The following is a 15,315-nucleotide window of genomic DNA, read 5'->3' as shown; positions in this document are numbered from 1 at the left end:
CAGAGGTGGAGGCAGTGATAAAACCTCTCAAAGCCAATAAAGCCTCTGGCTCAGATAGGTTCACTAATAATTTTTATGAACTATATAAAACCACTCTTATCCCACATATGACTTGACTATTCAACACTATCATGTCAGGGGCACGTCTACCTCCTACATGGTCCTCCTCGTACACAGTATTACCACTGAAACAAGGAAAAAATCCAACCCTCCCAGATTCATATCGCCCAATTTCACTTCTAAACTCAGATTATAAAATTGTTGCTTCAGTTCTGGCAAATAGACTTAAATTGGTGGTTCCCAGATTGATTCTCGCTGATCAATATGGATTTATACCAAGTAGATATATAGCTGATCCAATATGGAGGTTTTTAGCATAGAGAAATTCTGTAAATCCACCAGGTTTCTCCTAGCTATACTGGTGCTAGATACATACAGTAGTGTAGTGGCAAATTCAGAAGTGCATGTTCTCTTCATGATAGTCATGCCAAACACCTCTCACAGCCATGTCCCCTTTTCCACTTCCCCTCGTCTCCCTTGCTGTCCCTGTTGTCTCGCAAGCCAATTACCATGAAAGGAGAGGTGGTGCGTCAACTACTGAGAAGAGTCTTCTGAGTGGCTGACCTTTCATTCCGATCTGCTCCAATCAGCGTGAAAGGACCTTCTCAGTGGCTAACAAGCTCCCTTTTCATGCTGATTGGCTTTGTCTCATACATAGGGACCTGGATGGGACCCTGCTTCCAAAAATGTAACAAGTCCACAATCCACCTCATCCCTGGATGACTACACCCCGGATATATACAAAGCTTTTGATAGTGTGAATTGGACATTTTTACTAAATTCCTTAAAGACTTGTAAATTTGGTCCAAAATTTATTTCAGCTATGAAAGCAGTTCATACTGTCTCTACAATGAATATAAAATTTAATGGAACAGAATCAAGGGCAATTCAACTGAAAGCTGGTTGCCCTTTACCTTAGTTATAGAATTTCTGGCCAGCAGTCTCAGGAGAAATGGTAAAATGTCAGGGATTAAAGTAGCAAAGGAGGAGCAGGTAATAAGTCTATATGCAGATGACATGCTGCTTATGCTTTCTAATCCAGTGGAAGCGGTCCCCCAACTTCAGGAAGAACCGAGAAGTTTCAGAGATGAATCAGACCTGAAAGTGAATTTTCAAAAATCAGATCTCCTATGCTGTAATATACCCCCCCCCCAAATTCAAATTCAGATCTCCCAGGAATTAAGAGTACTGCTTGTTCATTCACATATCAGACCCAAGAAATCCTAAAAAAATCATTCCATGTCCCTTTATGGATGCGAGTCTGTGCAGACCTAAAAAGGTGGTCAAAAATTAACATGACACTATCCAGCAGAATAGTGGTAATCAAAAAGATGGTAATCTCTAAATTTACTTAACTTTTTTTATCTTCTTCCAGTGCAGGTCCAAAAAAAGGGTATTTCCATCTGGCAGTCAAAATTAAAACGCTTTATTTTTCAATCCAAAAAGCCAAGGTCAGCAAAACACTACAGACACAGAGGGCCCAAGGAAGGTGGTTGGGAAATCCCTAATCTGGTCCTTTAATTATGATGCCTTTCAAATACACCATCTTGTTTCATACGTGGACCCCAAAACAGCTAAATGCTGCGTTTACGTAGAAAAACAATTACTGAAAGAACATAACCCTGAAGGTATTCCATATGTTAAAGGGGAAGTCAGAAAAGGAACAAGAAGTTTGGATGTGACCATGGCACCTATTTTTAAGGTGTGGCAGTTTAGAAAAGAGCTTTTCATGCCAGGCATCTCACCACTTATTCCTATCCATAATGACCCAGAACTTTATATATATAAAAAAGAGGGACATGAACAATAAAACCCTTTTAGATAATTTGTTTAGATTGAAGGATTACTTTGTAGATGGTGCACCGTTACCTCGACACCTGAGAACCAAACTTGGGCTTGTCTTGTCTCTTGGTATCAATTGAGCTCATTCATTTGAAAAAAAAATCTTACAATGAACCAGGAAACGAGACCACTAACAACGGGGGAATCTTTAATTCTTAACCTAGAAAGCATGGGAAAGGAGATGGTCTCCAAACTATAAAAAAAAATTAATTGAAATATATATGGGCCATAGTGTAATGAGAAATTCAGAACTGTAGGGTCCCTTCATGATAGTCATGCCACACCCCCTCGCTTGTCATCTCCACACTCCTCAGTTCTTCCCATGTGCAACTTCTCCCATAACAACAGACATCCCTAGGAGCCAATCAGCATGAAAGGGGAGTGTGTTAGCTACTGAGAAGAGTCTTCTCAATTACTGGGTCACTTCCTTTCACTCTGATTGGCTCCAGTCTGCAGGAAAGGACAAGGAAGCATGTTAGAAGACTCTTCCCAGTGGCCAACACACACTCCCCTTTCATGCTGATTGGCTCATAGGACGCTGGAGACATAAGAACCCTGCTGGGACCTTGCTCCCCCAAAAAGTAAAGGGTCTAAGACCCCCTGAGACCCTGGACCCCTACATCCCTGGATATGGGCATTAATTTAACATTAAACACCTATGGGATAAAGATCTAAATTGCCAAACTGAGGCTGAAGAATGGGACAGTATGTGGTGAAAGTTTCCATGTAACTCTCTCTCAACTACACGTAGAGAAATGGCACTGAAAAGCAATACAAAAATGGTATTTAACTCCTATATATACGTAGCATGGGTTTTTAAAAATACCTCTTATGCTTGCTGGCAAAGATGCGATACACAAAGCTCATATTTACATGTGTGGTGGATTGTGGCAAAATCACAGACTTCTGGAAAGGGGTTAAGGAAGAACTACAGAGACTAATAAAACAGCCAATACACTTTACCCCAGAACTGGCCTTACTAAACATTTTCATGGGCCATAACTCAGACTTACAATATAAAAAGCTGATTGGGTTTATGCTGCCAACAGCCAGATCGGTGATAGCTACACACTGGAAATCCCTGGACGGTCTGTCAATTCATAAACCCTGGGAAATTGCCTTACCAGAGAAACTGTCACATAAACTGACTCTGGCAAAAGGAACAAAGAAGAACAAAGACTCATTTGAAGCTGAATGGTGACCTTTTCTTTTGGCATCAACATTAGACCACAGTATTGGACAGGTTCCCTTGCCTTCGGAACTCTCTGCATAACATGGAAGTTGGAATTCCACAAGGCAGTATCTGTAAAGGAAAGCAAAAGAACATGATTATCTCTTCATGGGAAATTGGAGGAGTAAGATTTAAAGAGGGAGGGATGGGAGGGGGTAGGAAGGAGTTTATTCATTTATCTGTTCAATCATTTTGCGTTTATTGTTGGATTGAAAATACTGAAAAATAAAAATAAAAAGTAGTATCTCTCAATAGGACAATTAGGACAAACAAAAGTGCTTTTAATAATGGCAAAGTATTTTGGAAGTTTTGGGGTCATTGAGCCAATGTGGTCCTGTTGGTGTTGGGACAGACTTGAACCTGTAGATATTGGCTTCAGATGAGGGTTAATATTCTTAGGCCTTTACAGTACAGGATAGGCAGGGTTTCAACAGGCAAAACTGGCCATCTCTCTGCATTCTCATAGCACAGGTGTGGGGAACCTCCAAATGTTGCTGAACTACAACTCCCATCAGTCGCAGCAAGCATAGCCAATGACCAGGGATAATGGGAGCTATAGTTTAGCAACATCTGGAGGACCAAACGTTCCCCACATCTATCACAGCAGGAAATGCCACACTCCTGCTGATTTTCTGCCCACCTGTCATGAACCTATTAAAAACACTGGGACCCTACCAAGGAAAAAAAGTTGGCACTGTGGATATTCACCACTTGATGTTAATAGTGATTGCAGCATCAAGTGATAACCTGCAGGTGTAAAGGGGGCATTGTCCTGAAACTGAACCTTTTGTTGAAAATGTTGCTAAGACATTTCCTTCTGTTTACACACACAAAAAACAAAGAGTTGGCATGGTTGTTCCTAACACAAGCTTTCTGTTCTTAACAGCTGCATAAGAGATTGGCATTCAAGAGTTACAGCACTTTATCACCTCATTATCACGCAGGTACACTGACAGTTTCCGACAGAGGCGGGAGGGGGGGTTGTGACGCCCTTCCCTGGCTCTCCCTGTCAGGTTCCTACCTGCTCGTGGCTACTGCCTTTCACTAGGCACCACCAGGGACTCCACCAGTCCGGACTGTCCTTTTTTATGGTTTCTCTCTCCGCTCTAGCACAGATCTCAATAGATCCCCCTGCTAGGCAGCACCACCAGTCACGTTCTACAACCAATGTTCCCAGAGACCTTGCCTGAGTCTCTCTATCCGATTACATTCGTGACTGCGTGCCTATGCTGTTCCCAACCCCCTTGTATCAATGCAGATAACTCATAACTCGGGGTTGCTCTGGATACTTATAATGTTATCTTCTCTTCACCGCTGCCACCATTTGTTACTGTTTCCCTTCAGTCTTGGTTATTACCTTACCCTCCCTTCTGGTCTGTGAAACCCCAGCCAAGGATCAGGCCTTCGGTAAACCAAAATAGTATTTATTAAATAACATTAATAACAAGATAACTTTGATAATGATCTACAAGCTTATGGTTTCATATATTACTGTGATATTTGACTTATTACTAATCCGAACTCCACCTCCCTCTTTCTCCACACTCTCCTGACATACACCAACTCACACCCACCTCCAAACTCCACCAAAACAACCCACTAAGGTCCACCTAACACCTCTCAAACAACCCACTCACGTCCACCCAGATTCAACTGTCATCCTTCCATTTATACTCTCAGGCATCCAAACACTCAGCCAATCATCCAGCATTCTACTGCTCATTTACTCCCCCCTCCTCTTTCATTCCACTTACCACATATCTTCTATACAAACAGCACTTACCATATATACATTAATACAGGAACATCACAGGGGTCCTTTCTGTAAGGCATACCCTGATACTTGGGACAGAACCCATTTAAAACATTCACCACAACCAAGTGGAAGAGGTGGAAATATCCGCCAAAAATATAGCAATGAGAGGAAGGGATTAGTGAGGTGCAAGGATGGAAAGGAAAGATGGGTAGAGGACAGGTTTCTTTTGAAACACCAAACTGCTAGCAGAACTTGATCCATTTCTTAACAGAAGGCAGATGGACGTATTTAGCAGAAGCAGGTGGTAAAACTTTTCCCAGGTTACATCACTCCAGGCTATAGGGGTGTGGGTAGGTGCATGTTTAAATGCAGTCCCATAACATAAACTCTTGTCAAGTAGAAAACTGGCATACCTGGAAGAATCCTCTAGCTTAAATACACACATAAAATAGAACGAGGGGGTCATCCTTAATGGACTATACCACTTAAGACTGCAGGTCAGGAAATTATCACTTCTGAATGCTCCCCCAGGTCAAATACTCCCTGCATGTTTTTTTTTTAAAAAAAACAGCAACAGGGAGAAAGGCTCTAGCCTTATCTTTTACTCCCACAATATTATGAGAGATTTTTATGTAGGAGTTCTTAAAAATGGACATAGCCCTCCTTTTCTGAAGTCTAAACATTATGCTCCACATATAGGAAGCTGCCTTATACTGAGCTGGACCTTTGATCCTTCTAGCTCAGTATTGTCTACACTGACTGGGAGCAGCTCTCCAGGGTTTCAGGAAGGGGGCAGTCCCAACCCTACCTAGATATGCTGGGGATTGAACCTAGTACCATACCATAGACCAGGCTTCTGTCCCTGAACTGCTAGTTTTCTATATGAAGGAAGCTTAAGTCAGACTACAGGTGTCCATGGTGCAGTTAGTTAACCTTAAACTTAATAGATTTCCTTGCCCCAATTGAAATGTGACAAGGAAGACTTGATGTGCTTGGGGAGCCCCCAGCACATCCAGCTGAGTTGGGCTAAAATTGGGGGCCAGAATAAAATCAGGGAGGAGGCCCCCTATCCCCTGCCTGTTCCTTCTCCCTCTCCCTCTGTGCCCCGCTCCTTTAAAGTAAAACACACCTTGACCCATATGGCAAACCCCTTTTGCCAAAGAAAAACAGTGCAGCGTTTTGCACTTTTGAAATAATGAATGCCATTTCTCCACTACTGAAAGGATAGGCCACTCGCACACATCTGAAATTAACCTTTGGGGCTCTCTGCTATAATGTCATTTCCCACATAACATTTTTGCCCTGGCAAAGTACATAAATATATAATATTTGATACTATAGCAATGTCCATAAGCTGGAGCTGCCAGCGGAGTCGGGCTAGGGCTCCCGATGGGCCCCTCTGGATTCCTGGGCCTTCATCCAGTACCCCACCTAGCTCACTGCTGGAGCCCTACCGCTGCTTTTTCTCCAAAGCAGAAGTGGCCAAGTGAAGCACGGATGTCTAAAGAGCGCACAGATGTCACGTGTGGACTCTCTCCTCTTTCAAATACTCCACCCATGGTGCAAGCTAGCAACAGCTTTATCAGGTGCCGCTGGCTGCACATACAAGGGCCTTTACTCGCAGGTAAACGCTTCCAGGATTGGAACCCGGGCAGCTAGCCGCTCAGCATCCAGAAAGTAAACCACGTTCTTTCCCCCTTACGGGTCCCTTCCTTTTATAGCTCTCTTTTTTTGCCTCCTTCTCGTCGCTTGCCGCCTCCTCTTCCTTGCAAACCTGGAGCGGTGACGTTGAAACTGACCAACCCGGAAGCTTCGTTGCCTTTTGCAAAAGAGGCTGCAGAAATCTGGTTCCTCCCGACCACCTCTTTGCAATTTGACTGCTGATTCCCCCCCCCGGGTTCTGATCCGCTTCAGCATCGCTGCGGAAACGGTGAGTGTGACCTGATTTCTCAAATGACCGTTTTTCTTACTGATTAAAGCATCGTTGCGTTTCGGTTGCGTTCCAGTGTCTTTTTTTTAAAAGCTAAGTCATTACAGCGCGAAGAAAACGTGTCTGCCGGCAGCATCCTCTCTCTTAGGGACGCGATACCGGAGGGAGGAAGACATTACAGTTTCAGGGCTCTCTGATATACTAGCAAAACGTGAGGAAGGGGGGAGGAGCGATGGTGAATCGGCGACAACCTTTCCCGAGGAACCGGGGTGTGGTGTTTTCCAAGCCCCGATCCCCTTGCTTATTGGTCGGAAGCGGTTCAGTGGGGGCTCTTACTCCCAGGTATGCATGCGTAAGACTGCAGCCTCGATCCTTCGGGTGGACTTGTATTATGTGCGGCCCGATCCTCTGCATTGGTTGCTCATTAGGAAGCGCCGCTGCGATTGACCGGGGCGGGGGCAGGTTCTTCCTCTCGGGTAAGCGTGCACGGGGTTGTAGCCCAACAGCTCGATCCTCCTCAGAAGTGAAATTCAAGAGGGCTTACTCCCAGGTAAGAGGGGTTAGGGCTGCAGCCTTCCAAGTCCCCTTGCCCAGCCTCGCAGCGTCCTGCCCTTGCAGGCGGCATCATTCGATCTGGGCAGGCAATGGGGGAAGAGCCGCCAAGCAAGACATTTTGTGAGTTTTTGTGTCTCCCCCCTCCCTCAGCGGAGAGGGAAGTGGACCCCTAGAGCAGTGGCAGAGCATTTGCTTTGCACGCAGAAGATCCCAGGTTCAGGAAATTCCTGGTCCCAGGCTATGGTCTGAAGGCACATGAACCCAGCACCCTGCTGAAGCTAAGCAAGGTCAGGTCTGGCCAGTGCCTGGGAACCATATGTAAGCCACCTTGGGTTTCTAGCACGGAAAGAAAAGCAGGGTATAAATGTAATAAATAAACACATTATTGGCATCTCCATGTACAGCCAGGAGAGGACCCTGTCCAAAACCCCAGAGAGCAGCTGGCCATCAGTACAGGCAAAACTGACCTCCATGGGGAAAGGGCCTGACTCAGTAGAAGGCAGTTCTACTGAGTTTACCATCCTATGACTCTCCTTTAGGCCAGCCCCAAATGAGATTCAGAAGATGTGGTCTGCTGTCCCAGGCTAGAAGCAGGCAGCGGCAGCAGCTGCTGTTAGTCTCTTTCTCTTCTCTGGTGCAATCACCCTGGGATCTCAGTTTTGCATCAAGGAAAAAAAGTATTAGGAGTTTGTATTGATCTGCACTAATTGCTTATTGATTGATTTAGTTTTTTGCTTTGCTTCTGTGCCATTTTTTTTAATACGATCACAGTGATGGAGATGTTGTTTCCAAAGGGTTGTATTCAACTAACTCCTACTCAGAGTAGACCCATTAAAATTAATGAATCTAAGTTAGTCATGTCTGTTGACTTCATTGGGTGTACTCTGAGTAGGACTAGCATTAAATACCACCCTAATTGTTAATGCTTTGTTATTGGCAAAGCTCAGTGTTGTTGGAAAACCGGCATACAAATATTAAATGAAATCAAAAGTAGTGTTGTAGACCTCTTTCCTCTGGAGCATTGATATATCTCTCTGCTATATTGTTCGGGAATTTAAAGAAACCAAAAGACCAGTGCATTTTTGGAATCAATGGTTAAGATCAGCGCAGTCTTGAAAGGTTCAGTCTGCCCTCTTGATTCAAATCCAATGGTATCCAAACTGAGATGAAAACTAGGGCAGTGCATGGACCCCCTGATCCAATTTGTGGCTCCAATTTGTACATACAGATCAGGCCCAATCCAGTTCTGGCAGATTTGGATCCAGATCACAACCATGATATTACTGATTTCCAGAAATCCCATTGACTTACACTGCAAAACCAAAATGGCTACAACTTTCTTGTTGTTTGACTTCGGGACATGAAGCTTGGAGCTATGATAGCTGCTACATAGAGGATTAAATCTGCCAGGTTTGAGCAGGAGTTTTCACAATTCTGTCTACTCAAGTCCTGGTTACCACAGTAACCTATTTTCATTCACACACATTTTGCTAGCTCACACTTCTTTGTGCAATTGCTGGCTAGTGATGAAGAACGGCCTGAGGTGCTGGCAGACCCTCCATCCAATATACAACTAGCTGCTTAGTCCCATCTCTGACTTCCAAATTCCAGCCCCTGCCAATAGGACTTGATGTTCTTGGGTCCTGCTCTAAACACCTTCTCCATACTGCAGCCTGATAGTTTGCACATTGAGCATGTTTCATCAAGCAGTCCCTGCATGGTGGCAGTTGGTGGCTCTCTACCACCCCTTTCTTAGCACAGTGCTAATGTGTAAATGGCTTGTTCTGTGTCCAGCAACACCACAGATGGCACTTTTTTTGATATCACATCTCCGGTGCATTTTTAAAAACAACAACAGGCAGTCCACATTTTCACCTGCTGTCATAAAGGGCACCTCTATTCATAGGGTCGCCATAAATCGGAATTGACTTGAAGGCAGTACCTTTACATTTTAAAGTAGAAATTCAATAAGTTTTTATGTGAATTGCTTCTTGGATAGTCTCTGTCCTTTAACCTTTTCCAGAAGTAAAATAAAGGAGACCATATTCACATACTTTGTTATTGTTGGACATTTTTTCCTAAATACCTGAAGGCACTTCATATGTGCTATGCGGCTGGATGTGTTCCTTGAGGCCTTTCTCTAGCCCTTGGGACTTTTCCTAGGCCATGCCCCCTCTCAAGCCACACCCCTCACTGGCCCTTCTTCACCTACTGCTCAAGCGCTTTTCCCAGCTGGAAGGTGTCCTGCAGATGTGATGATGCCTCTTGCTTCCTGGTTGAAGAATGGAAGGGTATGTCCGTGGCTGCAGACCCACTAGTTGGCTTAAAAAACAGCCAGACCATTTTCTCTGGCTGTGTTTTGAAATGACTCTGCTCCTAGCTGGACACATCTCCCTTCTCATCTGCTGATATCCTGTCCAGAGCTGAAAGAATAAGGCTGGAGTGTGTGTGCAAGTAAATCTCGTTTTATTAGAGTAATGGATACATCAAAAGCTTTGCGCTTCATAGGAAACCTTACGCTAACTCACTAAAGTTCCTAACTATACTCTAGACATGCTCTGTAGCGTGTGAAGGAAGTTGACTCAACGACCCCCCCTGGGAGCGGCAGGCTTATATAGGAAATGTTTTTGAATGTAATTGACTCCTTCGCAATTCCTGTCTTTGCCCTGTCCGTTTCTCGTGGCGACGGGAACGAGGAGACAGGGGACGTGCATCCAACAGCTCATCTGAAGATACCTGCTCCCGAGCAACAGGCTCGAGGTCAGAGGGCGGTGCCAAACTGGAATCCTCCTGGGAACTGCTTGGAAAAGGAGGAGCTGGCACTAACTCTGAAGCTTTCCCCCACAAGTCCTCTGCATCAACTGGGGGCGGTGCGCTCGGCTCCTCGGAAAGGGCGTTACTTGTGGGAACTGGCTGGAGAGCAGGCTGCCCCTCTCCCGCACGACCCTGCTCAGACACAACAATCCCCAACTCTGCTTCTTCTGGCTGCGGAGGTGCCTGAAACTCATGCCTCCCCCCTTCCTGTCCCTTCTGAGTTGGCTGCAGCTCAACATCATCCCCCTGTCCATGCTTTAACCTTTCCCACCCCTGAGGTCTAGGTTTCTCTGGATAAGCCTCATGGAATTCTCTCACCAAAGTCGGAGTGTGCACATTCTCCTCTGTTTCCCAGGAATGTTCAGTTGGATTGTACTCCTTCCAATGAATCAGGTACTGAAGACGCCCTCGGCGTTTCCGCGAGTCCAAAATCTGTTCTACTTCGTATTCTTCCTCCCCCTCTACCAACAACGGCGGCGCGGGCTCCACTCGCGGACGGTGAGGGTCGGGGGCAGCGTCCTTGGTCAATAATGCCCTGTGGAATACTGGGTGCATCTTGAAGGTGGGTGGCAATTTTAGTCTGTAAGCCACAGGGTTAATCTGAGCCTCCACCTCAAAAGGCCCTACCCGCCGATCCTGCAGTTTACGACACCGGCCAGGCATAGCTAGGAAACGTGTAGAGACCCAGACCTGGTCTCCCACTCATATGAGGTCTCCTTCTCTCTGATGCTGGTCAGCTGCGCGTTTGTAATCCGCTTTGGCCTGTTCTAGTTGCTCTTGGAGAAGCTGTTGCATAGCGTGAAGTTCCTGCAAGTAATCCTCAGCGGCTGGGACTGAGAGACTGTCTTTTGGGGCAGGGAAGGCTCGGGGGTGGTAGCCAAAATTGGCGAAGAAAGGAGTCTGTTGCGTGTGCGAATGCACAGCATTATTATAGGCAAATTCTGCTAAATGCAGGTAGGACATCCAGTTGTCCTGCTGATACCCTACAAAACAACGTAAATATTGTTGCAACACTGCGTTGACCCTCTCGGACTGCCCATCCGTTTGGGGATGATGGGCAGACAACAGTCTCAGCTCACTTTGCAGCAACTTCCACAACGCTTGCCAGAAACGCGAGGTGAATTGTGTGCCTCGATCGGAAACCAGGCTGTCTGGCAGACCGTGCAGCCTATACACATTTTGCACGTACAACTTGGCCGTGTCTTGAGCGCTTGGGAGTCCTGCGCACGGAATGAAGTGAGCCATTTTTGAGAAGGCATCAACAACCACCAAAACTGTGGTTTTCCCCTGCGAAGGCGGAAGGTCTGTTATAAAATCCATAGTAATCATTCGCCAAGGTCCTCCTGGAGTAGGGAGGGGCTCCAGTAGCACCGGTGGCTTCCCAGTGGCATGTTTAGCCCTCATGCAAGTGGGGCAAGAGCGAACGTAATGCTCTACGTCCTTCTTCACCTTGGGCCACCAGAACTCCCGAGTGACAGCTTGAATGGTCTTAAAAAACCCAAAGTGGCCTGCCGTGGGGGCGTCATGGCACTGACGTAGTACTGTCGCTCTCAGATCTCCGGGGGGCACATAAACAGCTTCCTGATGGTGCAGTATGCCATCCTTCCATATAAAGTCTTTCTGTTCTGCCTGGGGTGACGCACCCTCTTTGACCTGCTGCTCCTGCACGAAAGGGTCCTGTTGTTGCGCTTCACGCACTTCAGCTTCCCAAGAATCTTGGCAGGCCCCTACTACTCCCCGCTCGGGAGGGATTATGTACTGTAACGGTCTTGGGGTGGGATCCCTCAGAAATTGTGGCTTCCTTGAGAGGGCATCCACCCGCTTATTCTGTGCTTGGGAGATATAATGAATTTTGAAATGGAACCGTGCGAAGAACTGAGCCCAGCGCACTTGCCTCTGATTGAGTTTACGGGCGGTATGAAGACTCTCTAGATTACGATGGTCCGTGCGCACCTCAATTTCATGCTGCGCCCCTTCCAGATGGTGTTGTGATGTTCCTATATTAATGTATATATGGTAAGTGTTGGTTGTTTAGAAGATACATGGTAAGTGGAGTGAAAGAGGGGGAGTGAATGGGCAGTAGAATGCGAGATGATTGGCTGAGTGTTTAAAATGGCTGAATGTATAAAAGGAAGAGTGAGAGTGGAATCTGGGGGGGGGAGAAGAGAACTGAGTGGGTTGCTTGGTGGGGTTTAGAGAGTTGTTTACCAGGAGGGAGGTGGAGTTCGGATTAGTATTGAGTAAAACCATATGCTTATGTGCCTTAAGAAGAAATCTTGTTAATCTTGTTAGCTTTGTTATCTGTAATAAATACTTAATTTGGTTTACCAAAGGCCTGATCCTTGGCTGGGGTTTTACAGACCAGAAGGGAGGGTAAGGTAATGACCAAGGCTGAAGGGGAACTGTAACAAATGGTGGCAGCGGTGAAGAGAATAACAATACCAATATTCAGAGTCTCTGGGAATACTAGTATTGGGACATTACTGGTGGTTGCCTAGCAGGGGGATCTGTTGAGATCTGTGCTAGAGCGGGGAGAGAAACCATAAGAGAGAGCGGTCCGGACTGGTGGAGTCCCTGGTGGTGCCTAGTGACAGGCAGTAGCCACGCGCAGGTAGGAACCTGACAGGGAGAGCCAGGGAAGGGCATCACAGTGTCTCCAGGCTTCAAAGGCATCTCTAATGGCTAATAGCTCCTTTTCCCACACAGTGTAGTTTTGTTCAGAGTCGGTTAACTTTCTGGAAAAGTAGGCACAAGGCATCAGTTCTCCCCTTTTCTGGGCCGGCTGCAAAAGAACCCCTCCGATCGCGACGTCCGACGCATCCGTCTCTACCACAAAAGGGAGCGCCAGGTCGGCATGCTGTAGTATGGGTTTGGTAGCAAACCTTCGCTTCAGGCTCTCGAAAGCCTCTTGTGCAGCTTCTGTCCATTGGAAAGGTGCTGAGCCCTTCAGGCAATCCATGAGCGGTGTGGTCTGATGGGAGTAGTTGGCTATGAAACAATGGTAGTAATTCGCAAAGCCCAAGAAGCGTTGCAAATCCTTCTTGGTCTTGGGGGGTTGCCACGTGAGTACACAATGAACTTTTTCTGGGTCCATTTCAACTCCTGCTGGAGAGATCCGATACCCCAGAAAATCCAACGTGGTTAGGTCAAACCCACACTTTTCCAGCTTCGCGTAAAGACTGTGTTCCCGTAACTTCTGCAGCACGGCATGCACATGCGAGTCGTGCTCCTCGGGTGTATTCGAATAAATCAGGATATCATCCAGATAAACTATCATGAAGCGGTCCACAAAGTCCCGAAAGATGTCATTCATAAAATTTTGGAAGACTCCAGGTGCTCCCGACAACCCATATGGCATCACCAAATACTCAAACTGACCGTAATGGCCATTCATGGCCCACCTTAATCCTCACCAAGTTGTAAGCTCCTCTCAAGTCCAGTTTCGTGAAAATTTTGGCGGAACGCAACCTCTCCAACATTTCCCTAATGAGCAGCAGCGGGTAGCTATTGGGGATAGTGAGCTGGTTTAGGGCACGATAATCATTACAGGGACAGAGCTCCCCCCCTTTTTTTTCACAAACAGCAGAGGTGCACCAGCTGGGGACCGTGAAGGGTGAATGAAGCCTTTCTTCAAATTGGCGTCCAGAAACTCCCTTAACGCCACCAACTCTGGTTCAGATAGAGAGTAAATCCACCTGGCAGGGATACGTGCTCCAGGCACCAAATCAATGGCACAATCATAGGGCCGGTGAGAAGGGAGTTGTTCCGCTTCCTTTTTATTGAAGACGTCCCTAAAACTCCCATACTTGGTGGGCAAAGTTATCTCCCTTGGGGGAGACGCCCCTGCCAACACCTGTGGCTCCTCTTCAGGCTGGCAATGTTGATGACAGTACTTGGAGGTAAAAACCACCACAGCTTCATCCCAAAAGATTGTAGGGTTATGCCTAACCAGCCAAGGCATACCCAACACCACGGGGAAACGCGGCAAGGACGCCACATAGAATGACAGGTCTTCCCGATGCCCAGGGACCTTCACTTCCAAGGACTCAGTCACCCGAGTCACCCCCCCAGACTTCAGAGGCCGGCCATCTATAGTTTCCACTGCCAACGGCTGGCTCAGTTCTCTTGTGGGAATAGCGTGGTGTAGCGCCAAGTCCCGGTCTATGAAACAAGAGGATGCTCCGCTGTCAATCATAGCCTTGGCTGAGAAGCTCTCGCCTGAGGATAGGGTGATGCGAATGGGCAACAGAAGGGCCCCTTGGGAGGGAAGGGGTCATAACGGAGGCTCAGTGTCTGTAGCACCCCCCAACTCACTAGCCTCTACGAGAGCTGGGATGTGAAGTTTTCTGGCGGCTGGGATTTTCTGGTTTTGGCTGCACAATTTCTGGCGAGGTATCCAGACTTTCCGCAATAGAGACACAGTCCTTCCCTCCGGCGTCTTTCCCTCTCCTCCTCTGTCAATCGCGGTCTAGCCCCCCCAATCTGCATGGGCTCCTCTCCCGAGACAGTAGGGATGCCAGGATTGGGCACGGGGCGCGCACAGTGCAGCGGAGCAGCAACCTGACTCCGTGAAGGCTCCATTCTTCGCTCCAACTTTCTTCCTTCTAAGCGGCTGTCTATCTGCAAACTCAGTTGAATCAAACCCCTCAGTGAGTCAGGGGGTGTGGAGCGCGCCAGTTCATCCAACACTTCTGGACTCAGTCCATTTCTGTAGAAGTACATCAAGGCTGGGTCATTGTACTCCGTCTCCTGAGACAAAACACAAAAAGCATTCGTGTATTGCCCTACAGACCCCTTTCCCTGTTTCAGGGTCCCTAACTGTCGGGCAACCGTCTCCTTCCTCTGGGGGTCTCGGAACATGTCCCCCATCGCATTCTTGAAGGCGTCAAACTGGCGCAATATCTGGTCGTTGCGAATCAAATACGGGGTGGCCCATTTTGCCGCTTCACCTTCCAATAAACTGATGAGTTGGGAACTCAGCTCTGCGCACTTGAATGTACAACTCACATTGGGCTAGAAACGTGGCAAACTGTTCACTCTGGCCCCTGTATCGCATGGGGAGCCCCACTGGAGACTTCACAGGGGCTGCCGCCCCAGGAGGCACAGCCTGGACTTGGGCGACCAAGG

The 15,315-nt window shown here is 47.0% G+C and overlaps 1 protein-coding gene and 1 long non-coding RNA gene across 4 annotated transcripts in view; one reads left to right on the top strand and one right to left on the bottom strand.

Annotated features, from left to right (window-relative positions):
* Positions 1 to 852: 852 nt before the first annotated feature.
* Positions 853 to 6,581, bottom strand: LOC133375198 (uncharacterized). Of its 3 annotated transcripts, none has more exons than XR_009760088.1 (3): positions 6,321 to 6,581; positions 3,027 to 3,205; positions 853 to 1,158 (listed from the first exon to the last, which is right to left on the bottom strand). It is a non-coding gene; the product is annotated as an uncharacterized LOC133375198 (long non-coding RNA). The 3 variants fall into 3 exon arrangements; XR_009760087.1 differs by having other exon boundaries at positions 2,916 to 3,205; positions 6,344 to 6,581; XR_009760086.1 differs by having other exon boundaries at positions 6,344 to 6,581.
* Positions 6,582 to 6,706: 125 nt separating this feature from the next.
* CYRIB (CYFIP related Rac1 interactor B) overlaps positions 6,707 to 15,315 on the top strand; it is a 96,969-nt gene continuing 88,360 nt past the window's right edge. The window contains exon 1 of the mRNA XM_061606763.1: positions 6,707 to 6,819. The gene's annotated coding sequence lies outside the window, so the exon portion shown is untranslated. The remainder of the gene's footprint in view (positions 6,820 to 15,315) is intronic.

This window comes from Rhineura floridana, chromosome 1 (genome assembly GCF_030035675.1).
Source record: "Rhineura floridana isolate rRhiFlo1 chromosome 1, rRhiFlo1.hap2, whole genome shotgun sequence".
NCBI classification, from domain to species: domain Eukaryota; kingdom Metazoa; phylum Chordata; class Lepidosauria; order Squamata; family Rhineuridae; genus Rhineura; species Rhineura floridana.
Note: the sequence above shows the minus strand (reverse complement) of the source record. Positions and strands in the feature narration are given on the sequence as shown.